We start from the raw sequence: 22,785 nt of genomic DNA on the forward strand, positions 1-22,785 counted from the left end.
CTTATATAGCGCAGCTTGTCGTTGAGCTTCACTGAAGTGAAGGCAATGTGTTGTCATTGAGCCTCACAGAGCATTGCTGTCGGTCTGCGCTGCCTGTAGAGCTGGCTGTAGAGTCAGCATAGAAGGGAGATACTTCAGTTGCAATCAGGGCAGTGGTGATGATTCGTCAGTTTTGAAGAAAAATAGCTGCAAACCCCATTTCTGTGGTCCAGAACTTGGAGGGGCCCCTCAGGCAAGGGAGGATCACAGAAGGCAGAGTCCAGCAGCACCAGCAGAATTGCAGGAAGTCTTTTGTGTCCCAAGACTTCAGAAAACAGGAGGTAAGCCAGAAAGCCCTTAGAGATCACTTTGAGGGAAGGCAGAGTCCAACTCTCCTTCAGCAGAGTCAGGGAGCAGCAGGGTAACATGCAGAAAAGCAGTCCTTCCAGAAAAGCAGTCTGTTTGAGTACTTTAACAGTAGGCAGTCCTTCTGACAGAGGTTTAGTTCAAGATCCAAAAGTGTCTGCATTTTAGGGGTCAGAGACCCAGAACTTATACCCAAAAGTACCTTTGATGTGGGGGAAGACTTCAAAGCAGCCCTCTGAAGCGCACAAGGAACCCTTTCAACCCAGTCCTATCTGTCAGGCTATCTGTGGGGGTAATCAGTCCCCTGTGTGTGGACAGGATACTACCTATTGAAATATGTTTCAGCCCCTACGATTCCTTCCTGCCCAGGAAGACCCATCAGAATGCAGATGAATGCTCAGAATGCAGATGAGCCTCACCTTCCTGTGTTTGTGGCTGTCTAAAGGGAATGCAAAGAGTGTAGCTGTCATTCATCCTAGAAGTGTGTTGAAGACAGGCTGTAAGGCACATAGAGCAGTACTTTATAACGCAGGTTGAGACATCAACCACATATTATAATGTAGGTTTAGAAGTAGGTCTCATGCTTCTAGGGAAGTCTAGTCAACTTCTCCCCTTGGGCAGCATTGAGCACCACTGATTCATATTCAGGTAGAGGGCTCTATACCCCTCCCCCTTGTTCTAGCCAGATCCTTCACTGGCAGGAGGCTCAGCTATTATACCCATGTCATCTTTTTGGAAATGCTTTTACACAATGGGCCAGAAAAGGGGGTGGTGATGAACAGAGTGTCTGAATTAAGCAGACCACTCTCACCCAGTCCAAAGATCAGGGCTTGATCCATCACCGTTTTTTAGCTCACTGCACCATCCCAGCTCAGAATCTGGCTACATGCAAATTAGTCTGTTCCTGTCCCAGTGCATGATGGGAACAGGGCAAACCAAACTACCAAGCCAATTCTTATACTGGGAAGGAAACAAGCTTCCGGGGACCGGTTTCTGGCATTTCAGCCGTCGTCGGCCCGGCTTGCTTGAATCCTGATGGTGGGCAGCACCCTTTAAGCAACTCTACTCTACATTCTTTGCTGTACCTGCGAAATGTAGGTCTTTCTAACACTGTCAATTTATTGTGTTGGTCGGCATATTTTTCCGTAATTTCACCCGTATTACACAAGATTTCTTCCTGGTGGTTTTACATTGCTGACAGTTCGCAGGAATTAGCATCACATTAACTGTCTTTATAAATGGAATTCCTACCTGACGCCTGGTGTAAATCTAGCGTGCGTTAGGTTGGAGAATCCATCAGTTGCAGGTTAGCTGCTCTATGTATGGGAGAGTTGTGCGAATGTAGGCGCAACAGGAGACTTCCAAATCCTTGGATATGAAGTCTAAGGGCCCATTGCTTTATTATTAGTGTCTGTCGCTCTTTTCCTGAGGTATTTGATAGGTCACATGACCACAAGCTCGGTACCGAGCAGGTGATCACATTTCCAACCTCTGTCAGTTAGTGCATTAAATGAGTCAATCATATTGCTTCATAGAAGAAACCACATATTCTGTTATATCATTTGCGGCATCAAGACTTTTAACCTTGTGGCTTTTCCTGATGAAGGCACCTCTGGTGTCGAAACTTGCGTAGATTCCATCTGACCCGAGCCATATTTTTGACTATTGTTGTCTTGCCCAAGATAGTATCATGTATTCAGTCATGTATTATCTATCATAGTACTGAATCTACCGAACTGAATTTGAATGAATAATATTTATGAAGCAGTCTGATCAGCAATTGTGGAAATCATCATTTGAATCCATTATAAAAAAAATTGTCACCATCAATTTGAATGTATACCCAGTATGAAAGTGAAATTGAAAATTTGAAGTGACCATGAGGATTGATTTAATTATTGATCATGCGATTGATATAATGATTAAGGTTTTTGAAGTTTTTTTAAAGATACTACTATATATTTTGTATAGTTGTGTATCTTGGTTCCTTCAATGTACTTAATATTATAGGTTGTGACAATTGTCTGAGTTGCCTTAGGACTTTACATTTACAAAGAGCAGTAAGTGCAGAGAAATGTCTACTTTCTAAAAGTGAAAAGGAAAACTAGGACTTAAGTCTTAGACAAAAGGTGCACTACTATTTCACACTCTAAGAGTGTCTACCACATAACCCACTTATTATAAACTGGTTCAAATCAATAGGCAAACAAAACTAAATCACAAGCAACAGTCCAACTAATAGCAATACTTCAACGAATTGTCGTTCACACAGTTGTTTTGTTGCTTCTTTGTTATTTATTATTCAAACGCTGGTGCTTCATGGGAAAATCATTTCAACAATGTATAGATGTCATTCAAACAGTTCCTGCTTGGAATATATAAGTCCCAATGCATTTCGGGCATCAAAAAAACCCTTCTTGAGAGGAATCTGTAAACAAATTATAATAACAATAAGCGTACATCATATAAGGCTGATCGAAACATTCATTTATAACAAATGGCCCATGTGTCCTGGGAGGTGGACTTTAAACTACAGAATGTGTGAATCTCCTTCAATGAAAACCGAAATAACAGCCCTGCTTCACCGGATGCAAGAATCACATGAGAAGGTAAAAAAAGTAAAGGAGAAAAAACAAACCAAAAAGTGAAAAATATGTACCAAAGCCCTGCTGAGTACTACTCGGTAAACCAAGTCCTCAACTGACTCCAAAATAAATTTTGATTGACCTCAGCCGCTAGTCCTGAACTTCCCAACGTGTCAAATAGGGAAATCGAAAGTAAAGAACCCTCGCACTACGGGAGCAGCTCTCGCTGAAAGATAAATGGAACAAGCCATTATTTCATGAAGCACGTGTTTGAATAATAAATAACGAAGAATCAACAAAACATCAGTGTCAAGGACAATTCGTTGAAGTATTGCTATTAATTGGACTATTGCTTGTCATTTAGTTTTGTTTTGTTATTGACCTGAGCTCGCTTATTATAAGTGAATTATGTGGTAGACACTCTTAGAGTGTACAATGGTAGTGCACCTTTAGTCTAAGGCTTAGGTCCTAGTTTTTCTTCTCATTTTTGAATAAGGTGGTTGGGTAGAACCACCTCAGAGGGTGCATACTGTAATTATTATATTTGTTTCTGCTGAACAAATTGTTTTACATTCCTGTTCAATTGAGTGCCACACAGCTGTTTTTCTGTTTTCTACTTTCTAAAAGTGGCATTTCTAATACAGTAATGTTAAATACAAGTTCACTAGTAAGGAGGATTTATCATTACTATTGCAAAGATATGAAACATGAAAAAGCTACTTCCCTTTGATCAGGAATTACAGCTTACAAGTGTATTAAAGCATTTCCAATGCTGGCCAGTGAGAGGGGTAGTCCTCACAATAGTGAAAAAAGAATTAGGCTGTTTGTCACTACCAGGACATGCAACATATGTCCTGCCTTTTACTTACATGGCACCCTGTCCTTGGGGTTAGTAATGGCCTACCTTAGGGGTGATGCATATTTAATAAAAGGGGAGTTTGAGGCCTAGCATGTAATTAATTTTAAATGCCAAGTCAAAGTGGCAGTAAGCTGCATACTCAGGCACCTCAGTGGCAGGCCTGAGACAGGTTTGAAAGGTTTTTCTGTAGGTAGCACACTCAGTGCTGGAACCAACTAGAGGCATATGAAGTACTGGCCCTGGGTATATGGTATACCACTTTACAAGGGACTTACCACTACAACAAATATGCCAATCAAGTAAACACCAATGCCATCATGTTTAGGGGAGAAGCACATGCACTTTAGAACTGGACAGCAGTGATTAAGTGCTCAGAGTCCTAAGATCAACAAAAAGAATAAGCAAAAACAGGAGGAGGAAGACAAAAGCTTTGGGGTGACCCTTTAGAGAGGGGCATTTTCCAACAACCCCTCACAGTGTCACAATCATATCTCAGTTCAAGGCTTTGAAAGGCATAACTACTCAAGATTTGTAATAACCTGCATGGTTAAATAGCTTGGCAAAAAAATCTATGTGTGCTAATCTGAACATTCATATGGACCAGAACGATACTGGTTCTCACTCCAGGACTTAGCCAGAAGAAAAGAATGAGCCATTCAAAAGAACCAAATCAGGGATTTTTTGAAGGGTGTTTGGATTCTTTTAAACTGCCTAATATTCAGTGCCTCTCATAATTCTGTTCCAAACCATTGCAGAGGATGTGCTAAAGTACCCGAAGTTGTAGATTCTCATGAAAAACACAAGTGTAAATCACAAGTCAAATTCTGTGGTTATGTTGTTGATAAGACTTGTTTTATTTCCTTGTGTTCCTTTGTCGTGGGGCTGAGCCTTGCATTCACAATGTGCTAAGTTGACTTGAGCTAATTAGAAGTTTAAACACCATTTTTCCTTTCTGCTGCCTTGTTGCACACGGCACACATTATAATAAATGTTTAGAGTTTTAGCAGAGTGTTTTGCTTCATACGAGAATAATATGTTTTCTACATTAGCAGCCTTGCTTGGTGAGCTTTGTCTGAACAGTGAGTGCCGAGGCCTTCAAGGTTATTTCAACACAGTGGTTGTTGTTCTGACTGATCAGCACACGTTCAAGACATAAAATATGTGCAGCTGTGGCCACCTCTGATTTTGACACGTTTATTAATGCACTGCGTAGGCATGAACACACACTTGGAGAACATTCCCATGCTGAGAGCTGGTGCAGGATCTGATGTGATCCATTTCTGCTAAGTACCAGCGGTATGGGGACGCCCTTGTAATCCCAAGAGACCTTCTGTAGATATAAAATAACCTACTAGCAAGGGAGGGTGAATCATAGGTATATTTTAAACCTGTTTCCATTTAGCATTATAACATGCTTTCTCCCTTTGTATTTTATGGAATACTAACTATGCTGATAATCTTGTTCCTTATAATATGCCTGCTTGTATTAGCTAAGATACTGCGCATGAGAACACGGCATTAGAAATAAATATTTCAAACTTGCACGTGTCTTCTTTTACTCTCTGTTTTGGACTGGTATGAGAGTATAACGAAAGAGTGTTCATGTGTTCCACATTGCCTGAGGTAATCTAAGTTCCATGTTCTGGGTTGTCTAATCATTGGTGTTATGGAAGAGCCAATGAGATACTGATGCTAGTCTGGTAGGGGATATTGGGTACTAAGGTGGGTTTTGGCACACCCTAATTCACCGAGGTACCAAGTCTCTATGCACAGTTCTGTGTAGGAGCAGAATGCCTGCTACATGGCTCCCATACGATGGTGGTCTTATTACATGACGCTTGAGTAGTACTTCAATCAGTCCTTAGCCCCTTCACTATTGCTCCCGGATAATAGTGGTGTCGGACAAACCTACCTATAGTAACATAGGTCTTTTCAAGCTTGAATCTTTCAAAATGGTTTCCTTTTGACTTACTACCCAGTTGTGCTACATTGTTTTACATTGTACCTTTTCTTCTCTGTGTCGCTATGGCTAACGTTGACATACCGCAGCATAGTCGCATTGCGGTCCGCAATCATTTGCAAGCTTATAACGTTGGTTTGGAGGGCATGGCAGTTATTTTGGTGGTGTGTGCTGAGGTTGCTTACCCGTTTGAGATTTTCTACTCATGGGTGATGTTTCCTGCAGCAGATGCGGCTACTCAGGGGTTTCACACTTACACTCACACTGCTGTGCCCTGTGAAGATGTCCCTTATAGGACACAGGAGATTCTGACGTCTGCTTGGCAGCACATGTGTGGTTTGATGGCGCCCTTCCCCACAGTGTAACTGCGATTAGATTGGGTCCTTTTTCCATTCCAGGCGCTTCTTGGCCGGTTTTGGCTGGATTCACCCCGCATCCTCGTTCGGGGTTAGTCCCTGTTGCTGAATTACGGACACTGTACAACTCTGCTATCAGTGTTATTCGGGCCCTAGTTCAATATATTACCCTTGGTGTTGCGGCCCTTCCAGCTGGACCGAGCCGAATGAAGCTTAGTCCTGTGATGGTCAATGAAGTTATGGGCAAGCGTCACCAGGATAAGGATGGTATGCCTTTTTGACTTGCCAAGAAGTTTGACCATCTGGAAGCAGTGTTTCCTAATTTGACTCTCGTAGAAAAACACAGGATTCTTACAACTAGTTTACCCAAGGACTTGGTGCCAGAAGCCGGTGACTGTGAGTCATGGGGTAGGATGTTTGCGGCAGTGTATATGAGGTGCTTCAGCACTCCGTCAATGGCTGTCCTTCCGACGGTCATTAAGCGTGCTCAGGATGAACACGGACCGGAGGCTGCGGTTGAGTTGGGAATGAGACTCGTGGGCTCATTTGATGTGGTTTCCGATCTGGCGCTTTCTAATATAAAGGGAGATGCAGTAAACTTTCAAATGGCTAATGCCTTACGCGAAGTCCCCGATGCCGACAAACCCCGACAGTTACCGAGCATTATTACGGCAGCTTATAAAACCATTGGCTGCAATAGATTATGTGTCAAGCCCTTTTCTGCTAAAGATAAAAAACAAACTCAGGGTGCGAAGTCTGAAACGGACGTTCAACTCACTGATCCAAAGAAAAATTGGAACAAAAATAAAAAACAGGGGAAACAACAGCAGAAACAGGAGTCCTGTCCCCCATCACCAGTGCCTGCGTCTACTGAGCAAGTGTATGATTTGCGCGACCGCACTACGATTAAGTCGCCTGATAGATTTCAGGTTCCTGATCAACGCTCTCCTCGTTCTTTACAGGACACATCAGCCTCTTCGTCCGGTGGTGGAAACTGCAGAAGAGGTCGGGGTGGCCAGCAGGGTCGCGACCAGCTCCGCCCAAAAGACAGAAAAGGCAAGCAGGACGATTCTTCACAGAAAAGACCCCAGTTTCAGAAAAAGAAAGTTGCTGCTTTAATAGCGAGATATGCCACAGATAGTGAGAACGCAGCTTCGTAATCAGATATGGGCGCTGACGTTGTTGGACAGCGCTGCAGAGATTACCATAGTGCGAGAGGCCCTACGTCTACCACTGAAGGTGACAGCGACTGACCAATATGTTGTTGTAGAGACAGCTGATACTAGAGTAGCTCCCCCAATAGGCTTTTTGAAATTGTCCTTTTAATTGAAGATGACATACAACGTTCCATAAATGGGGTATTGTGGGAAAATCTTACAACTACTTATGACATTTTGTTAGCGGAGGCTGACTGGCCCCCAACTTTTGTTCTCGCAGCTCACAGAGAGAGGAGGAGGTAATCCTCCCTAGTTTAATGCACACAGTCTCGAAGGAGCATGTGCTGAATTTTGCAGAAGAGAGGGCTAAGGCCCTTGCGCCAGCTTTGTATCGTGTTTGGGATACATTTTACCCACATCACGAAATTCCTTTACGGTCTATGCCACAGCCTCAACCTCAATATTCTATACGGCGTGAAGCGAAGGCTTCCGTTGCGGAAATCCTTGAACAATTAGAATATCAAGGAGTGATTGAAACTTGTGTGTCACCGATGAATAACCCACTTTTAACTGCAACCAATCCTGACGGTTCGTACCGTTTGGTATTGGATTACCGGCATTTGAACTCGCATTTCCATGCCTGTGCAGTACAGAATACCCACGGCTCTGCTTTGGTGGATGGTCTTGTGCGCAAACGCTTTAAAACCACACGTGACATATCTAATGTTTTTTTTGCCCACAATTTGTCTGGTCTGAGTTCCAAATGAACCAGTTTTACCAATATTAAACACCTGGCCATGAGTTACAAAAATAGTCTGGGTGTGTTTGCTGCCCGCATTGTCTCTCTTTTGGAGAGAATTGACCCTGATGCGTGTTCGTATGTGGATGACGTCTATCTCACAGACAAAGAAATTTGGATGCATCTGTGTCGCGTTGACCAAATAATTTGTAACTTTGCGAACTTTGGTTACAAATTCAACTTTGCAAAGTCTCACATTGCAGAGTACACAGTGTTGTTCCTGAGCTATGAGCTCAACAATGAAGGTCGAGGTTTAGGTCCTCACTTCTTTGAGAAATGCGCACAGCTGCGCGCTCCTACAACACTGAAAAAATTAAAGTCCTTGCTGGGATTTTTGAATTTGGGGCATACATATATTCTTGAATATGCCCAGCGTATCAAGCCTTTGTATGCTTTGATACAACCTACTTTTACCAAAACGTGCTAGCTGCCTGAACATTCAGCCATTTTGCAATCTTTGCAGGCTGATCTTCTAGAATCTAAATTCTTGCTGACTCGTGATAACCACACCAACCTGGTGATAAGAATCATCCCTGGGGCGGTGGGTTTCACTTACCTTACTTTTAACGAAGGTGACACAGTGCCTATCACTTACAAATCACTCTTGTACACTTCGGCTGAAATGTGGTCTTCCACTGTGGAAAAAGTTTTGACAGCAGTGCAAATGGCGATTCTTAAGGAACGTGCACTGTCGCAGGGAAAACGCATGTTGGTTGTTCCTCCGTATCCTGCACTAGAGGCAGTGTACCAAATTCTAAAGCTTTGCACCCACGGTGGATACAATGCGCTGCATCATTGCATTCTCCGGATGTCATGTTTATTTTTGATGCCTCCTTACAGTCACAAGAGTTTTTGCAATATGAGTTTGTTCATCCTGCACCCTTGACTATGCGGCCTTTGGAGGATTTCCATTGTATCATTTACACTGATGGTTCAGGCCAAGTTGCGCATGGGTCTAAGCTGTTGCCTCTACTGAGAAGGGAAGTAAATATCCTAAGGGGTTTCCTTCGAAGTATTCTTATCATTTATGTCCTGATAAAGTTCCTTATGTGAAAATACCAGACGTTGGTGACAGATTGATTCCCAACGCGGACCCCAGGTCCACACTGATTAGAGCTGCCCACAAGGGTGTTGCGTCTGCGCATGCGGGCGTTTCGGCTACTTTATCTCAGTTACAACAACGTTTCTGGTGGCGGGGACTGTACAAACAGACGCGTGATTATGTCCTTCAATGTGACATTTGTCAGCAGATTAAGCCTTCGACTACTACCCATCCGCCCCAGATACAGTTGTACATTTCTAATAGACCACTTGGTTGTGTTTATTTAGATCACTACAGTCCTTTTACCTCTGATAATGCATATGAGTACATCTTAGTTGCAGTTGATTCTTGCACACACTTTGTTTGGGTGTGGCCACACCGCAGAGCTGATTCGCGAACTGTCATAAGAGACTTGCGTATCTTTGTAGGTATTTTTGCCTGTGGCACCTTCCATTCGGATCAGGGTCCAGCGTTCGCCTCTAAGGCGTACAAGGATGCCATGACTTCATTGGGGGTCCAAGTCAAGTTTTCGTCTCCATACAGACCTGAAGGTAATAGTGTTGTAGAGCAAATGAACCGAGATTTAAAGCAGTCTTTGACAGCTAGGGTTATAGGCACTGGCAGGAACTGGCTGGCCCATCTCAATAGCGTGCAAGGTGCACTTAATAATCTCCCTAGAAGGTCTCTGGGTGGGCGGACCCCATACGAAATGCTCTTTGGTATCGAAATGTTTGTCCCGGACCTTGAAGGTCCAGACCAGGTGGCGGTTGCTCCCACCTTTGACGTAGATGAGCATTGTCATGTTTTACAGAATCTAAAAGAGACGAGAGACAGTCTTGCAAAGGAACACTTGCCATCCACATCTGATGCTGCGTTACAGAGTCCGGTAGTTGGTTGCCTACTACGAGTTGGGGAACTGGTTCGAGAGAAGAACGAAAACAAGAAAGAATTTGGTCCCTCATATCGAGCTCCAGTTCCTGTACTTGGCGTGCAGGGTACAAGAACAGTCATTTTACCACCACTTCCAAGTCGTAAAGAAAGAAGGTACATCTCCATTAACAATGTCAAACTACACAGAGTGGCCGATTCTTCTTAGTATGATACCAGCGGTCTCCTGTCCATCTTTTTTGAGACATTCAGTTTTGGCCCCGGCTCCTAATACCAGGCCTGACGTTGCCCTCGAGATGCCTGCAGTTTCCTGCCCTTTATTGAGTTCTCCACCTGATGCTCATCTTGATGAGACTGAGTATACTTACCCCACAGACTTAACGATGACTGATTTGCAGACTTGTGTGGCTACAGAGTCCAGATTTTCATTTGACACTGACTCTCACACATTGAAGACCCCTTCAAAAATGTCTGTTTTTGCAGCATGGTTTAAAAAAAATGTTGATTCCCCCTTGGACCTACATTTGGTTAGTGCTTTTTTCCATTTACTTGTTCATGTCAATTGGATTTGTGGTGGATTTTTTCCGCCTTCTCAACTGACATTATATTGAAGAGAGAACATGTATTCGACATATTAATGGAACATTGGCATCCCATTCCTCATCACACAGATTGAAGAGGGACCTGGCTTTTGTTAACATTACTGCTTGGCCCGTCTTCAATGGGATTGTGTGGGATGCTATTAAATTTCAAATCCGCGGACCCACAGAGGTTCTTAATGTCCCAAATGTTCTAAGGGTTTCCATGGGGGATGTGATTAAACAAAATATACGCTCTGATGATTGGGATGTTCAGGCCGTAGAAGCTTTGTTTTCTGATTTGAAATATTATGCTGCCTTTGATGCTGAAGATTTGTATTTAGATTCCGCAAATTATGGTGATTTGTTTTGTTATCAACACTTTGGCAATCACTACCTGCATAAGGCTAACATCAGGAGGAATATGGTTAATTATACACAATGGGAACATTGTCCCTCTCCTGTTGAAGGCAGCTCCCCTTCTCTTTTAAAGAGGTTTACTTACTTTATTGATTTTAATCAGTCAAAACCCAATGCATTTTACTTTAAAATGACCGAGAAGTCCACTTCCAAGGTTCGATTTACCCACACAAAATTATTGTATTCAAAGTCCTTTCTAGACCAATTGGCTGTTGGGGGCTATGAATTGTGGAAGGATACTATTGATCTTAAATCTGTTTGGGGTTCTAAAAGTTGGCAAGTGCAAGGCACTGAGGCTTTGCATCGTGCATGTCTCAGCCCGAACCAAATGTTGTTTTTGAATTCTACAATTTCACAAATGACTTGTTTTGGATTGGCTACTACTAAAAAATTAAATGTGCCTTCTTTCCCTGAATTAGAGGAATACTCTGGTTGGGATAATAATACCTATCTTTTCAATTAGGGATTTACAGACGCTGTTATTGAATTCAAGTTTTAACATATCCAGTTTGGATCCCAAGGGTTGGTTGCTGTGGCAAAAAAGTGCAGATTCTTACCAGCATTGTTTTCTGGGTTTAGCTCAAGGCTACACACAGGTTAGGGTGGATCACTGTTTTGAGAGTGGCCATTCTGTGACTACTTATTCTGTAGGGAAATTATGTTAGAGTTGCCTCAAACATTCCACTTTAGCGTCAGTTAAGCTGCATTTATCTAAATTGACTGACGATGTTGATCTGAATGATTTTGTCAAGGGCTCAGCTTCCGGCAGATCCAAAAGGCGAATATATGCTATTTACAACGAAGTTTGGAAACTGTCCCAAATTGAGGCTGCTTCTTGCATTTGGGCAATAGATCAAGCAAATTTAGAAAAAGTGCTAGCAGTTGTAGATAACAGCATTAACACACTTTCTTCCCGCATGTACACATTAGATAATATCGTTTTGTCTTTTGTTGATATTGTGCAAGATGATGTGTCTGTTTTGTACCACGGTCAAAATCAATTGCGTTCTATTATGCAGTTTGCCTGGACTTTGCAGACATTGAAATCAGGAAAAGTGCCCTGGCACTACATGAATACATCATCTCTGTTTGTCCCTTTTAATTTGCCTGAAAAGCAATGTTTTATGTATAGGAAGGATGCAACTTTTTCTATGTTACATATTGAAAAGTTAGAACCGTTGCCATTTTTTGTGGCCGAAACAAATTCAGCTGTGTGACCTATCCATGGGCTGATCACATTACCTTTCCCCCTTTTCAAATTTGAGGCCTCCATGAAGTACTACGCAATTGGCAGATATGAGCCTCTAGGCACCGCTTATCTTCATGAAGCTTGCTCACTACCATTTACCTATAGGTGCCTTAGGGAGGGAAAAGAGGTTTATTTGAATGTAGAGGATTGCACTACAACACCAGATCACTTATTAATGTGTTGGAATATCCAATTACATGGCTTTTGTAATCAGAATGAGCCAACTTTAGCCTGTATTTTAAAAGGTACACCGGCCCCAGCTATCATACCCACATTCACAATACTAGCAAATGGTAGTTATTTACTTTTAAACAACAAAGATTGTTGTGGGATGGTAGCCAGCATTCCTTACATGGTTACAGTCAGTGAACTTGTAGTCTGCTGTAAAAATGTAATGTTTCCTCTCCCACATGGGAAGCTCGATGTTTCCATCTGGCCATCAATTCCGACCTTGAAAGGAGAGTTCAACAAGATGAGTCGCATAAGAGCTCTATTGTCTCAGAAAGAAGTCACCCTCACATCTGCTCGTGAAACATTTGTCCTTCACGTGGCAAACACTCGCACAGAAGTGCATGCTTTATTAAATACTGATTTGCCCTTGCATTTCGGTGAATTAATTCACACTATCTTTAATGCGTCCTTCACCACAGGGCAGGCTCACTTTTTTAAAGTTGTTAGCAGTGGCTTTGTGACTTCTTTTCAAACTATATTTGGTGTGTTCCCTGCATTTTTTCATTTGATTTTTTCCAGCCTATTTGGTGGATTTCCCTTAATGCTCACTCTGGTTGCAGGCATACTTATGTTGTTTTGTTTATTTCAAAATGGATGCACGTCCTGTGTTGCAAGAAGATCTGTCACAGCTGTTGCTTCTCCGCAACCGAATGCTTGAATATTATGGAGCGCTGCCTCTTGCTACATTGAGTGCAGTTTATGGATTATCGTTTCAATTTTCCTTTTTCACATGCATACAGCCTGTCTTTCATTGCCTGAGTTGCGATTTCGACTGGGCCCTGGATTTGTGTCTCTGCAATACGGTGTCTCCCAACGCGGATTATGATCAACTGATGAGCCCCTTATTTGCTCATGAATTGCTTTGTTCTGGCGGAGAGATTATGGCCTTTGCAGCGATGGAATGTTGGAATATTTTCGCAACGGCGCAAGATTTCTTGACACGTAGTTTCATTGAAGAAACACTGAGTTGTCCGCTGATGGTGAAAGAGGCTCCGGTAATTGAGGAACATGTATGTTCCTTCCCATTGCTGAATTGGATGGCTGAAATATTTTCAGATGAGAACAGTGACTTCCTGTTGGAGGCTGTCGCGACATTCTATGCATATACATTGTTGGAGTGAGATGTGTTTTCACTTCTCTCTCTTCCATGACCGAGGTCACATGTTGGACATCGGATTTTATATTTTTTTGTCTCGTATTCATTTTTTTGCACCCAGGCCTATTGCCTTTCCTCTGTCCGTGAATACAATTACTTGATTAGAAGTACTTTCTATTTTTGGACTTTGCTTCCGTTTTTTCACATGTGGCAATTTGAACTTGGTTCTAACTGTTGTTCTTGAACTCTGCTTTCCAAATTTGCCCCCTTCTTATCCGTGTTCAGATTAAGGGAGGGTGTCGTGGGGCTGAGCCTTGCATTCACACTGTGTTAAGTTGACATGAGCTTATTAGAAGTTTAAACTCCATTGTTCCTTTCTACTGCCTTGTTGCACACGGCCCACGTTATAATAAATAAGGCCTGCTGCGCTTCCATACGGCAAAATAAAAGGGCAGGAATGCCCCGTATCTATAAGATACGGCGCATTCCTGTCCTTTTCCCCTGCGCCGGCGCACAATGGGCTGCTTGCGTCAACGCAGGCACCTTTGCACAATGGTGCAAGGGTGCCTGCGTTGAGGGGAAGATTATTTTTGTACAGGAAGGTTAACCTTTCTGTACAAAAATAATCACAAGGGGCTTTTCCTCTTTCTATGTATGCTGCAGAATGCAGCACACATAGAAAAAGGAAAAACAAGGAGAAATAAAGACATTTCTCCCCCTTGCGCCTCCCTTTCGCCTCCCCTGGGGAGGCGTAAGCTTTTGGCACTGCCTCAGATTTACGATTTCTCGTAAATCTGGGACAGTGTCAAAAGGCCATGTATGTTGCTGGGAACGCCCCCAGCAACACTCATTGCACGCCCCTTTAACGCAGAACACTGCGTTAAAGGGACTGATATTTATCAGGCAGCATTAAGCCAAAAAAAGTGGCTTAGTGCTGCCTGATAAATATCACGCAGGCTTCTGCACCATGGATCGTCACAAAAAGTGACGTTCCAATGGCGCAAGGGGCCTCATAAATGAGGCCCTTAGAGTTTAGCAGAGTGTTTTGCCTCGCACGAGAATAATATATTTTTCTACAATAGCAGCCTTGCTTGGTGAGCTTTGTCTGAACAGTGAGTGCCGAGGCCTTCAAGGTTATTTCAACACAGTGGTTGTTGTTCGGACTGATCAGCGCACGTTCTAGACATAAAATATATGCAGATGTGGCCACCTCTGATTTTGGCGCATTTAATAATGCACTGCGTAGGCATGAACACACACTTGGAGAACATATGCATGCTCAGAGTTGGTGCAGAATGTGATGTGATCCCTTTCTGCTAAGTACCAGAGGTATGGGGCCGCCCTTGTAATCCCAAGAGACCTTCTGTAGATATAAAATAACCTACTAGCAAGGGAGGGTGAATCATAGGTATATTTTAAACCTGTTTCCATTTAGCATTATAACATGCTTTCTCCCTTTGTATTTTATGGAATAGTAACTATGCTGATAATCTTGTTGCTTATAATATGTCTGCTTGTATTAGCTAAGATACTGCGCATGAGAACACGGCATTAGAAATAAATACTTCAAACTTGCACGTGTCTTCTTTTACACCCTGTTTTGGACTGGTATGAGAGTATAACGAAAGAGTGTTCATGTGTTCCACATTGCCTGAGGTAATCTAAGTTCCATGTTCTGGGTTGTCTAATCATTGGTGTTATGGAGAGCCAATGAGATACTGATGCTAGTCTGGTGGGGGATATTGGGTACAGAGGTGAGTTTTGGCACACCCTAATTCACTGAGGTTCCAAGTCTCTATGCACAGTTCTGTGTAGGAGCAGAATCCCTGCTACACCTTTTCCCCGTTAACATTTATTCATCTCTGCTATGTTTTTGGAACAGAAAGGCTGATGCATCTACTTTGACCTTCTTTCCTTGTACATTATGTCTTTATTTACTGTTTTCTCATTGAGTTTATTTATGGTTTTGTGGTCAGTGAAGGAGGTGTGTTGTATCCTCATCATACTATCCTCTTTCATTTGTCAGTGTTCTGTTGTTCTGTGGTAGAGTGCAGAACTATTTTATTATGTGCATTCGGTCAGAAAGCAAGGAAGCCGGTCTATGCAAGGGCGGTTTGGGCTGTCTCTCCTGCCACTGCAACAGCTATTTTTTTCTGTGGTGAACTTCTGAATAAAGTATCAGCAGTATATCGTGTGTGCAATCTTCTTTTTATGATATACCTAAAAGTGGCAAACCACAGATGGCCTTCATATGCCCTTACCTCACTCTTTAATAGCACAGACAAGCACAAAACATACTGTGAGAAAGGTTCTGCTGTTGGTATTGATCATATTATTTTCCCATTTTTTGTGCTATACCTTCTCAAAATGCATTTTTTTGCTAACAGTTCATATTTTTTTGGAAGGATGTTTGGGGGTGCAGTCTGTTTCTTTACCTGAGTATGCAATATTATGAATTCGGGCCTTGTTTAATATTACAGATCCCATATTTATGTAGCTCTAAATGTTGATAGTTGGAATATTAAGGAAGTAGATCTTCTAGTAAAGCATGAGAAGGTTTTGCCAGATTTACCTAAACTTAAAGCATTCAGTGGCCTTTTAAGTAAACTTAATATTCTGAGGTTGCATACAATATGTTGAAAAACCACTTGATGGGGACTGCTTTGGCTTCTACCTCTAATGGTCACAGAGGTCTCAATAATATTTGTCCCATAAGTCCTTATATGTTCAAATTATTTCTCAGGAAAGTGCTGAAGAAGGAAGTGTGGTTTCAGCAAACATAATTTCCAATGTTTTGTTTATACTGGTGCATACAATTAATCATAATCTTGTTGAACAACATTAAACAGATCTCACTTAAAATTATTGACCAGACCTTTATCTTTAGAGGGGTCTTTAATTAGATAATGCCTCATTTTATGTCTAGGAAATCACATATTGACTACAATCCATGTAAAACTAGCAACTCATAGAAGAAGTTTGTTCTGGGTAGAGGGTTATATCATTTTTCTTTGATGACGACAACTCATGGTTTTCTATCTCAATTAGGTTGTATAATATATAAGCAGATTCCACTGAGAACTTTATTTTATCATTCCAGAACTGTCTCTTTTCTTATTGTGACAATGCTATTCTCATCTCCTCACCTGGTTTTCAATTGAGTAAGAAAACAGACAATAGGTGGAGAAGCAATGCTGTCTTTATTATAACAGAATCAAGGTGGGGATGTAATACTATCTTCACTAGAGATGAATTATTTAGGACAGAATTACACATTAACTAGAAAATCATTTGAAATTAATGGATAACCGCTGACCATAGTGATTACTTTTATTTGTCTACATTGCAATTTTTATTGTCTATCATTAACAAAAGTAAAATAATGGTCCACAGATTTCTGATAGGATGCTCAAATACATTTCTCCAAGAAGAAATCACAGGGTAATTTGCAGAGACTTACCTCTGTTGACATAGATTATAATTGTGGTCTCCAGAAGTGTTCGGAAAAATATGATTGGGTAGTTATCTAATATAAAATTTGGGAAAAAATGAGTATTTGACACTTTGTGTATAGTTCTCTTCAGAGTTTGAGATGTGCTTTGTTATTGCATTTGAGAAGAAATTAAAAGCTACTTGTACTATTATGGTGTGTTTCCCTTTTGGATAACAGAAGCTTCCAGGAGTGTGAGGTATCTTTCTTTTCTGCCTCCCATCCTTTAAAACACAGGGTATCATAGGGCTCATTGATAAGCCCCACTCTCTTCATTCTTCATGTATGGGGATCATCTTTACCGGAGACCATTGAGACCACTGCTGACTGTGGCCGTCGTGGGCAGAAGCAAAAACTGTGAGCCTAAGTGAGGGGAAGACTGGGGACAGCGGACTCCGACGCCGACAGCCGGACCGCGTTGCGGACCCCCCGGGACTTAAACTTCCAGCAGCCTGTGCGTGACGCCTACCATCCGCGTCACTGGGAGCGCCCGGAGGCGCTTAAAAACAACCCGCGCCTCCCGCGGTGCAGGATCATCTTTAGCGGAGACCATTGAGACCACTGCTGACTGTGGCCGTCGTAGGCAGAAGCTGTGGGCTGAAGCAAAAACTGTGAGCCTAAGTGAGGGGAAGACTGGGGACAGCGGACTCCGACGCTGACAGCCGGACCGCGTTGCGGACCTCCCGGGACTTCAACTCCCAGCAGCCTGTGCGTGACGCCTACCATCCGCGTCACTGGAAGAGCCCGGAGGCGCTTAAAAACAACTGGCGCCTCTCGCGGCGCGGGACGCGCGCAGGCGTGCCCGGGCAAAGTCCGGGCCAAGGGCGGGCCCATCCGCGCCCGTTGTAGCCTGAGGGAGCCTGGGCTGGGCTACCTTTCTGTCATCTGTAAACTGGGGCAGCGATTACAAGGTATTGTACTTTCAAGTCTTTCATTTCAAATATTGTCCTATTTGTAACTAACTGCCACTGTGATTTGGAAACCCTGCTTGCATAAATACACCATGACAAAGCGCAAGGGAGTGGTGGGCACCTTGGACGCCTTTATTGTCAGGGCTGAGAGTTTACTCACCCATGAGATCAAACTCACTGAAAGAAGGTTGTCTCTGGACTTTTTAACTGTTGAAAGGCGTGCTTCCCTGGATGCGCTAAACCAGGGTGATACTATCCATCATCGCCTTTCTATAACACCTGACTTACAGTCTTTGCCTGAGGATGTACCCCCTTCACCTGCATTGCTGCTGATAACTGACTCACCTCCAATCAGGTCATCTATTGGTCATAGCATCACTACGTGGGCACGAGCCTCTAAAAGCTTGGCCCGAAATAAGACTTTAGAACCAGCGGCTAAACTGAAACGGGTCACTCCCCCTAATCCAAACCTAAGAATGCTCTCAAAATCTAAAGAAATACGGTTCTCCCAACACATGCAGTGAACACTTGCTCAACGGGCACCCAGACCGATGATGTTCTATTTACACCTAATAAAGAAAATGTTATGGTTGCTCTGGAATCAAGTATGAGAACCATGATGAGTTACACCAAGGTCCTTTTTGAGAAGAATCTCAGCCCCTTACAAGACAGATTCGAACGTCTGGAACGTTTGGTTAGCCTGGATTCCTCTATAGAGAGTTCTAGAGGTTGTCCCCCCATCGTATCCACTAACCATGTCATGGAGGCCGCCTGCCGTCATGTCTGTTCTAAAACCCAGGATCTTGCTTTCGTCAATGGCGCTAATTCAGAGGCGCAAATTGAGCAGCTTCCACCCAGGCCCCATAAATCTTTGGAATCTGGCAGCTAACCTACAAACATTACTGGGCATAAGGACTTTTCTGGCAATGCAAGACTGGTGACCCCTAATGAACTTCCCAGAACTGATGTTTTGAATCTTCCCCCTGCATCCTGTCCCTATGTTTTGATCCTGGCAGGTGTCCCTTGTTTGAAAAGTAATGTGAAGGAGGGATGGGTAGAATTGCGGAATAAGTGTGTGGATTGGCTTAAAAAATATAAAGTTTTTAATCCATTTAACCTACAATATATCTTAATGGTACGCAGTGTGGGGTGGGTCGGCCATTGCCCAAAAAATATCACAGGAGACTGCATTGTCATTAATTTTCGTAGCCCCCATTTGGTTCGTAACATTTTATCATCTAGGGAGCACACATTTATTGTACACACTGACATATGCACTCTCCCCTTGGGCTATTTTTACAAACCCCTGGTACGCTCCAACCCAAGTGCTTTTGTAGCTGTATCTCTAGTGAATCGTTTTTCTGCTTTGTCAGACATGGATATTCCTGACTGACAACTACACTCGCAAAGCTATATTGTTCAATCATCCGAAAATATTAGAGATTCTTCCTCCCTATCCCACTCACTGGCAAACGTAAGTGATTTGCCCTCTCTATCCTTCCCCACTGTCTAAGCGGACCAACTTATAGTTAACAGGATAGCAGCGCCTAATGATTTTAATGTCTTGTTCTGGAACATAGCTGACCTAGAGTCAAGGCTAGAAGACCCAGAGTGGCTTAGTTTAATAAAACTGCAGGACATTGTAATGTTTCAGGAGACCTGGGCCACTAAGGAGCTGTACCTCAACGGGTTCCACTGTTTTAATTCTTCAGCTGCTAAACCAAGCATGGGACGCCCGTCTGGGGGACTCTCTATTTGGATTAATATTGCTACCGGTGGGAATTTTGAGTACATCCCCACAGATAACACCCATTTCCGAGCCCTATTTTTTAAAAGTAAAGTCTCTTTTTTCCTGATTAATTTTTATAATAATGATTTTAACATGACTCCAAATAGGAATTTTATTGCCTTGTTCACATTTATTACTAATTTAACGGCCAGGCAAGACTATGATAAAGCTGATGGCATTTTGCTGGGCGGGGATTTTAATGCTAGGCTTAACAACTCCCCCTTGTACACTAGGAGTATTGAGCAAGGCACCTCCTATCAAAGGGGGCTTGAGCTGCGTTCGTTTTTGAGCTCTCACAATCTGGAAAATGCCCTGGATATAGCTGCTAAACCTATATTGAATGTTCAGCCTGTGCCAACTTTCAGAGGTAGGGGGTGTTCGTCAGTTATAGACTATTTTTTTTCTCTCACCCCATCTCGCTGATTGCCTAACTGATGGTATTGTTATCCCAATGAGCCAGGGGGACCACAACCCCCTTAAGGTTACCATGAGATTTGAATCACGTTCGATCCCTGGAAGGGAATGTTGCGCTAGGAACTTCTCACCCTCAACTGATAATCTCAGACTTAAATGGCGGGGCATTAACATAAAGGAAGTGTTCCGAGCCCTAGTTAGAGATAACTTATGTCTCTTTAACCATGTCTGTCAGATATGGTTCCCCACCCTAAGGCTGTCTCTGACTTTGTCAAGATCTGCTCAGCCTCAAAGTTTTTACTATCAGTACCGCAAAGGGAAATTAATTCATATCCAAGATGGTTTAACTCTGAGTGCTCAGCAGCAAATAGAGACCTACGAAGGGTATTGTCCTTTAAACCTATCTGCCCTACTGCTGTGAGAGAAGCAAGAAAAAGGTATAAGAGAATAATTAACAAAAGGAAAAATGACATTCTTGCAGATCGTTGGGACGCGTTAGCAAGAGCCGCCGATTTGACAAAGTGTGATGACTTCTGGGCCGCTGTCAAGGCCCTACGAAGTTCTAGCCAATTTTTGTCCCCGATCAGTTGTACTATTACAGGCAAAGCATGGGTGGATCATTTTGCTTCCATTTATGCTGCACCAACTACCGGGCTAGGCCCAGTGTCATTCTCCAAACCACCTAGGGTCTGTATAACTCTAACAGCAGTAGAAAAAGGCATTATTCAGAGTGCAGCGAACAAGGCCTACCTAATGATATCATCAAATCTAATTTGGAAATTTGGGCTCCACTTCTTTTAAATGTTTTTATTAACCTCACGTCCGCTCCCCTTCCCCCCACCTGGTCATCAAGCATTATTGTTCCTATTTTCAAGAAGGGAGATCGCTCTCAGCCGAGCTGCTTTAGACCTATCTCCCTCATTGAAAACACCTTAAAAATTCTTGGCAGGATTTTATATAATAAGATTTTAAGCTGGGTTGAGGATAATGGTATCTTGGAACACTGTCAACTAGGTTTTCGTAATAAAGTAGGAACAATAGAACAGTGTCTCAACCTAAACCTTATCCTAGGCAAATACAATATTGCACGTAAATCAGCACTTTATCTTCCCTTTATGGACCTGTCCTCTGCCTTCGACCTTGTGAATAGATCGAAGCTCTGGACAGCCCTTTTAAATCACGGTTTGGATGAATCTCTTGTGCATTTCTTAGCATATTTGCACAAAGATCTTAATGCTTGTGTGAGGATCAGTCAGGGTGGTGAAGTGACTAATGCAATAAAAGTCCGCAGGGGGTTAGACAGGGCTGCGTGCTGGCCCCCCTGCTTTTTAATATTTATATTAATGGGCTGCATAAAAGCCTAATTGGAATCACACATGACGATCCCATAATACTGGGCAAACCCCTCCCTCTTTTATTATACGCGGACGACGCAGTGATTATGGGCCGCACCCCGAATGCTCTACGTGCCTTGGTCAAGGGGTTCGTTGATCATATGGAGTCCCTTGATCTCAAAACTAATTTAATCTTTTATCATGCCCTGTGGCCCTTAGAAATGACAGCTAGGCTGCATTTCTGTGGGTACCGATAAGCTCTGGTCTACTAATAGTTTCCCGTATTTGGGGATGGTCTTTGCTGCGAACAACTCCTCGACTGAACACATCACTTATTCCAGGGGTAGGTTCTCAAGGGCCATCAATTCTATTCTCAGCTTACCGCGCCCACAAAACACAGGTTCTATAGTGGCAACTTTAAAGATTTATAAAGCCCAATGTATCCCGGTCGCAACTTATGGAGCAGAGGTCTGGGGCTTTGCTAAGAGCCTCCCTATACAACATGAGGAGAACAGGTTTCTTAGGAAGACACTTTGTGTGCCTATTTCTACGTCTCAATATATCTGCCATGAAGAGCTGGGCGTGGATTTTATTGAAGATTATGTTCGTGCCTGTGCAGCTCTTTTCTGGCGTTCTATTTGGAAGAACCCTGCTGCACTAAACACAAAAGACATCATAATTGATTGTCCTAATTGTGATAAGTGCATGGACATTCCCTGGTTATCGGGAGTGTATAGCAGTCTTAGTAGCATTATCCGAAGGGAGTATTTTTAATAATAATATTGCTAATGATCTCCCATCCAAAAATGACTTGCGACACTCTTTGTACACACTGTATGCCAGGGAAAGATCACATAAGGAATCCTTGAAGAACACTGTCTCCTCTTATTTGTCTTATGGCTTTTTGATTCCACCATTGCCCCGTTACCTGACACTCTCGATGAGCCACTGGGAGCGTGGTTTATTATTTCGCCTCAGGGCTGGCACAATTAAATTTGCACTTTGTTTCCCCCTTGGCCACCATAATGAACTTGATTCTCTGCCTTGCCCGTGTGATGGCGTGAGTGGACAATCTGTCTTGATCTTTTTATTTTTTTGTAAATTTTATATGAAATATATTAAATGGTTTTTAATTCCGTACTTTAGAAAACCTAAACCTATTAGCTTGGATAATGCTTATCTGTTGTTATTAAGTCTGTATGAGGATGAAATCATTTTTCGCACTAGCACTTTTTGCGCATGCTCAAAGCCTAACTCTGGTCTTGTGTATATGTATTATGGT

This window comes from Lissotriton vulgaris, chromosome 2_1, assembly GCF_964263255.1.
Source record: "Lissotriton vulgaris chromosome 2_1, aLisVul1.2, whole genome shotgun sequence".
Classification (NCBI taxonomy): Eukaryota; Metazoa; Chordata; class Amphibia; order Caudata; family Salamandridae; genus Lissotriton; species Lissotriton vulgaris.